Genomic DNA, 7,446 nt, shown 5'->3' on the forward strand with positions numbered 1-7,446 from the left:
ATTAGACTCGAAACACTTTCTTTCATACATTCAAATAGTTTATCTACAGTTGCAAAATAAGTTTAAAGCTATATAATTGTAATGCCAGGAGTAACCTTAAATCGATACTAGCCCATCGTTAGTAATGGCATGAAATACAATTATCGACTGGCAACACAGTCGGAGGGTTGTTTTATGATGGCCAGCAGCAACGGTATCTACTCTTTGTTTTTAATAGTGTTGTCAAGAGTTATCGATATGCTTTAGATCAGAGATTCTCAAACTTTTTCTAGAGGAAGCATTAAAATATTTTCTTCTACAACTTGCGACCCCTTACTTTCAATTAATTCTACAAGATTGCCGGGTTTTCCGTAGACCCTAGGGTGTCCTGGACTACTTTGGGGATCACTGCTCTAGATAGAATATCGATAGTTTAGATTGTCGATGTTAAATTATCTTCCAGATTAACTGTTTCAGTTGTAGTGATGTCCGTTACAATTTATCGATTGCAATGCTGTTAATCAGACTGGATAGATGCCATATATCAAGTGTTGATAGCTTTATGTCCTGTTTTATTGACAGTACATGAATACATGTTTATAACTATAACTGTAAGAGAGCTGTCTCAAAATAATTTATTTATGTGTTAGAAAGTTATAGTATACTAGCCGTTGCTCGCGACTTCGCCCGCGTGAAAATAAAATAATAATAAAAAACATAGCCTATGTTAGTCACAAAAAATGATCTTTCTAAGGAAGAAAGAATTTATGAAATTAGCCCAGTAGTTTTTGAGTTATTTCAATGCATACAAAAATACAAAAATACAAATCTTTCCTGTATATTAGTATAGATAACGATAGTAACTATGCGAAATTTAAAGAAAAAAATATCAAAAACCTTAACTAATTATTGATGTTTTCTATAGATTTACTTACGGAGACCAATTTAGATAAGTGAAGTGTGAAGTACAAAACTAAATTTAGTATACTAAATAATCTACCGATTAAACTACATATGTAACAAACATTCCAATTAACTACGAGTACTATGTTTAATTTGTCATTTATCGATATTTTAATTGACATCTCTAGAGTAACAAATGAAATGAATTTGTCCGAGACGTTCATCGCAGGTGGCCACTTGGAGTGATCAAACAGCTCCCTCGTGACTCAGCGGTGGGTGTGCCAGATAGCTTAGTTAGCTAGATTCGATCTCAGTTAGATCAATGTTTATAATGTATCTGTAACTTGAGAAATAAGTTGTTGGGGATGATCTAATGACGTTTAAAGTCGGTCAAATTGATCTAACTTATAGATTCTATCATTGATCAAGAAGTAGTAGAAAATAACAAAAAAAATCTTGTATTATTTTAATAACTACTATTAAAATGTTACGAGTGAGCGCACAAATTTAACTAAACTATCGCACAAATGTTGTGCGATTGATTTGTAGCCAATTTAAATGTTTATTTGCTCAACTAAAAATCGAGTAGTGTGCGCACTTCCATATAATTTCATAGGAATGAAAGTAGGACTAAACGGTTTTGCGATAGTTTAGTCAAAACTTGTGCGCGCGCTCTAATTATAAAATTATATTTTGCTAGCGAAATTTTCCTTTGACAGAACAATATTCTCCTTAGTAAGATGCCCTTCTAATTAATCGATTCAATGTCTCCAACCTACGCCGTATTTCAGAATACTTTAGGTCCAAATAAGTCATTAGTGGTACCGGGCGTGTCTACGCTTAATTGGTAGTCATGTATCGCACCGTGTAGCTGGCTTGCAGATGTCAGCAGTTTCATGGTACAGGGAAATCGCTTTTAGTAGACATTTTGACTGCGTTAATTGTAAATTGTTTACGAAACAAGTAGTTTATTAGTATTGTATGGACTTAGAGGTAAATCATTAGTTGCATCGAATTTATTATTGAGTTTTATAAACAAAAAAATGTGAAAAATAGCTTAAAGTTTCTCTCAACGCACTAGGGAGTAATCTTACTAATAATATGAATGCGAAAGTTTGAATGGATGGATGGATGGATGGAAGGATATTTTTATAGTTTATATCCTAAAAGGCTGATCGAATCACGATTGCATTGATTGCATTGATGTAGAAAACAGTCGGGAAGAACACATAGGCTACTCACTTTTGTTTTTTAATTCCACGCGGACGGAGTCGCGGGTGAAAGCTAATACAGTAATAAATAACATATTGTGATATATTGTTTAGGTCAATGAAAGAAAACTTTTTATATTTTAGAATATTGTAACACCAATAGAGGTATTTATGTTTGGGGCAATGCCCTCAAATGGCAAGGGCTTAACCACCTGCGAAGACAACGGAGTTAAACGGAGCGTAGTCTATCTGCAGACTAGATAACGGTGCACAATGATAAACCGCCCGCGGATCGCGCTCCGCAACGCCACGGAATTGGGTCGGAACCGAACCAGCTACCAATCATTTTGGACGACGATGTTGACAAGACTGATTTGGAATTTCTAAAAAAACGTCTGTACTTTTAGTACACGTAATAAGTAAAGAAATGTAAATTGTGGTGATAATCCTTGCAATCAAAAATGTTTGCTTCTTATATTGACAATCTTTACTCGCAACCTTCACGTGCACTTCGAGAGGTAAATACCATTTATTGAATAGCACGAAATCGTTGTTCATTTTTTAATGATTTAAGTTACTAACAAATAATAATTGTAATTTGAATTTTTGAGCACAGAACAGTTGTCATTAGACACTCGAGCGATGCACATTGGTTGTGCCCGCGTATAAAGTCAATCAGTGAATCTCTGTAAATCTTTAGATAGATAGTGTTGTGCAGTTTTCACGAAAGATTGGCTGTATTTTTGATATTACAGGATTGTAATTTCAGTATCTCCGATATGCGCACGTCCACAATGGAGGATAAGTTACCGTGTCTATGATCTACCTTCGAAATTAAATTCTGAAAACCACTCACCACTCCGACATATTCAAAATGTTCAGATTGGTTTTAAGGATATAAAAATATTTCCAAGAACTTCGTTGTAATCAAAACTATCGTTAAATAAATAGATGATTAATAAAGTAATTTGTTTATGTTCTTTATTATGGTAATGATGATACGTTACGATTTTTAAATTAAGAATGATTCCAAGATGGCGGATACAAATTATGTTTCTGATAAAATTAAAACAAACGACGTCTCAATTAACATTAATGTCATAGATTTTATTGATATAATTAATCATTGAAATTAGTATGATTTCAGTAAAGATAGTAAATAAAATGTTATACTAATAAAACAATCTCTTGTAGATGTTAAAAGTGTCCTCGCTTGATTTCAATTAGATATTTATCTAGAAAACATAAGTTGTCACGTTAGATGTAAGCAAAATCAAAATGGCGATGTTTTTAAACATTCATGTATAAAAAGTCTATTAAATTCAAAACATATCGTGCCAATAATTTGTATTGGCATCACAAACTATAAAATGCGGAAGTAATTAATCGTTTTTTGTTCATACTACTATGTCTGGAAAAACTATAAACAAATCGAGCAATGATTGCGTCTACGTATTGTACTAAATCACTGGCTTTAATTTTACATTGATAAATGTTAACCGACATAATTGCTTATTCGATTAGAGGCAATAAAATGTGTGGTCTAAAGTACACACCTCATAATAACAGTTTACTAGAGTACAAATTACTTGAACCTGTAATAGTATAGTTTCCAGGATCCTATTATAATTGCTTATTCAAAACAACCGATCGAAAACAAAGAACTAAAACATGATGAAATAAATCAAGACAAGTTGCAGTGTAATTCTCTTGTTTTCACACATTACAGTAAATGAAATGAATATCAAAAATAAGAGGGAAGATTAGTATTTTTGTATGTATTGAAATAACTCAAAAAATACTATGCCGATTTTAAAAATTCTTTCACCATACGAAAGCTACGTTATCGCTGAGTAACGTAGGGTACATTTTTAAATTTAACGTCGACGAAGTCTCGAGAAACAGCTTCTTAATAATAAAGTCTAGAATGATTCGTTATCAAAATCGCGGATAACTCCTACCTTGTACCACAAGTTCAACACAAGGCCGTACTCCGTGGGAACCTCACTGGCCCAATATATTCCACTTCATCGTACACTGCCTGCATTAACTATATTGCGCAATTGCCGTACTTTATTGATAGCGATATCAAACAGGACACGGATATTCTGTTATGATCTAGTAGGGTAGGTTTCATACATGCGATAGTTTACGGCCGAATACTGAAACGTCATTTAAATCTAATGGCGTCTTTGATAGCATCACTTAAACTCAAAATACCTTACAAATGACGTACATCAGATTGTAAGCGGAGCTTACGCAGCGAAGTATTTACGACTAGCTGTAGCTCGCGACTTCACGCGCTAAATAAAATATAGCTTATGTTACTCACTGAAAACATAGCTTTTTAATGGAGTGAGAATTTTTAAAATCGGCCAAGTAGTTTTTGAGTTATTTCAATACATACAAATCTTTCCTCTTCATAATAACGGCATAAATTCGTTTTAATATTTGGCTGTTAGATTGTCGTAATGGTAGTGATTCCAATAGTTTCACCTCCGAATGTGGTTCTTGTCACTTCCCAAGTCCTTATGTTTTAGGATCATCATTAGGTGATGCGTAATTAACTGCCTAACACTTGAGGTTACCTAGACTCACTACGCCTTAATTCTATCCGGTACTTGCTCAGGCTTGAGTCTAAAATTTTCTACCCCAAGAATTAGTTAGGACAGTAATTACTGCATATTTGATTAGAGGTTTTGCTAATAGCCAATAAGTATATTTTAATGTCAATTTTAATCTTATCTAACAAATCAATGGTCTTCCCTATGAAATAAATATCCCTTGACCGTTTAATAGCCAAGAATTGCAACAGATAGAGGACTTTGTCTGCACCATCAATAACGATCTTGGGAAAGATTAATGATCAATACACAGTCGAATTTGGACCATATTCGTTTTATCGAAAGGTCTCTTTTCAAACGCTGGTATGAGAGAGAGTAGAAAGTAACCGTTCAAGTGAATATATGTTGAGGTAGGTCTGGATACGTGTGTGATGGAATAAATTATGATTATCATAGTTTTAATGTTACGTAAGACCGTATTGTAAATCTTTGACGTTTTATGTTTAACGTAATATGTGAACAAATAAGAAGGTTTCTTCTTAAAATAAAATACAAAAAAACTTCAGGATTAACACGATTTATAAGCATAATAAACAAAATACATGTGCATTAAAATCATTAATTAATGTTGTTAAAAAGTTAAATTTAAATTGTGACTAAATTTAAATCTTCCCCGTTTCTCTAATAACATTCTACTTTTAGTTTTTAATGTACTTCAGTAGAAAATGATCAAAGGCTCCCATTATATCGGCTTTATAAAAGAGAGTAAACGCGATGAACGCATGACTGGCTGCAAGACTGACGTTTCAATTAAAAATAATTTATTTACAAAATGAAAACCACCCGCACGTCGATATCGATCTTTTGTTTGTCGGCACATCACTACGCCGCTCTCATGCCTTTGTAGAGATAGTGTTGTTGCATCTTTTGTTCGTTGTAATTATCGATGAAAATGCTTTGTAAGAATCGACAGGTGCTTTTTTTATTTGACATCATTCAATTACCGGTTAATGTTTTATTAATTTATTTACTTTCATTGTTCGACTGAATGGTTAGAGATTTACAACGGATATTTAAAAATTTTTTACTCTTTGTTATAACGTCGTGGCTTACATTAAATAAAATCTTGATTTTATCTTGATTTCATGCGATAGTTGATACTTCTATGATTTTTTAGCGAAATAGTTATATCAATTAAATAACATACGATTCTCCAAAAGATTCTCCACAAGTAAAAAGAAGTAAAAAGTAAAGATTTTATTTGTATTAAAACGTAAAACATTGTTACAAACATGTTTCATTCTTGTTTTTGATAAGAAATAACATCTAACAAGATGGTATAAATAAGAGATAATGTTAGTCTTTTGGGATTGGAGCGGTGTTCCTAGGTTATACTTAGTCTAGATTTAAGATATGTAGGGCTAGTTGCCGCTAGCTTATCTTAGCATCTAGGTCATATCTTAGGATGTTGGTACTTGTTATCTAAGAGACCGTGTCTATACTTGAAATTACATGCTTCGACAAGTTATTTAGTTTGGTGTAAAATAACAAACAATTGACTTTAATAAAAAAAATTAATCTTTACATTTGATGGTATTAAGCTTTATTATGGATATCGTTTATTATATCTGATACTTTAGGTGTAAGGTTTTTCTTGTATGTGGGAATAAGCTGCGGGTGGTAGGAATTTCTATCGATATAAGAAATAATCGATGCGATAAAATTTTAATAAGGTGAAAGTAATCGGTATTATATATCAAGTAAAATCGATTCTAATTACGATTATCGATTCCTATTCATGAAATTTAATAGTTAATCCATTTATGTATTGATTTATAGCAGAGGCTCTCAACCTTTTTTGTCATGGATAACTTTCAAAACTTTGCTGGTTTTTGAATCTCTTTTTAGGGGTGGACATAATTTTTCCTAGTTTTATCACAGAGAATAGTTAAGACGAAAAAAATTTAGACATTTTTAATAGCAAAGAAAAATACACAAACTCAAAATTTCAAAACAAAATTTCACGAATTATAGTGTAATTACGATTTTTTATTGATTTCAAATGTCGGAGCTTCTTGTATTAAAACAAACACATCAATTTAGAAATAAATAAATAAAAAAGGGGACAGGTATGTAAATCTTGTATGACATCGATATTTGAACCCTACAGACATACTTCAATCTCCACGTTTCAACATTTCTCATGTTTTCCATAGCAATTCCTATTTGTAGCATTAATTGGTCTCTCCGTTAATTGGAGTTCCGAAACCGGACGTTGGACACTATTCCGTGTCGGTATTTCTATGATGGCAATCAAATGCCAACGTCCCAATGCGTGTTTGTATTAAATCGGTTATCTTGATTTATATATCGATTTTAACTTGAACTAAAGTTTAATTAATGGATGGAATTTTAATTATAATTAAAGAATGTAATATTTAAAAATATTAAACCAATTACGTAATTGTATTTCCTCTTCTTGATATTAGAAATGGTAAATTTCTCTCTACAATTAATAAAAATGTATGGCAATTTAGTAGATCATTCTCGTACCAATGAACATTGAAATCATAATTCGTTTTATGTCTTTTATTAATTTATTCTAGTTCCTAGAAATATTTGTCCAAAACGTTTACTGGGAATACTATGGCACCTGAGACATACCAAAATATTTTCCTGTTAAAGCTTAGATATAAACAAAAACTTTTTAATAAAAAAACAAAACCGACTTCCAAACAAAATACACTAAAAACAAAACAAAATGCACTAAAAACAAAACAAAATATTCT

The 7,446-nt window shown here is 32.0% G+C and overlaps 1 protein-coding gene across 2 annotated transcripts in view; it reads right to left on the reverse strand.

Annotated features, from left to right (window-relative positions):
- Window positions 1–7,446, reverse strand: part of LOC106109833 — a 54,110-nt gene that overhangs the window by 18,175 nt on the left and 28,489 nt on the right. The window lies entirely within an intron of this gene.

This window comes from Papilio polytes, unplaced genomic scaffold (genome assembly GCF_000836215.1).
Source record: "Papilio polytes unplaced genomic scaffold, Ppol_1.0 DF821067.1, whole genome shotgun sequence".
In the NCBI taxonomy this organism is placed as follows: Eukaryota; Metazoa; Arthropoda; class Insecta; order Lepidoptera; family Papilionidae; genus Papilio; species Papilio polytes.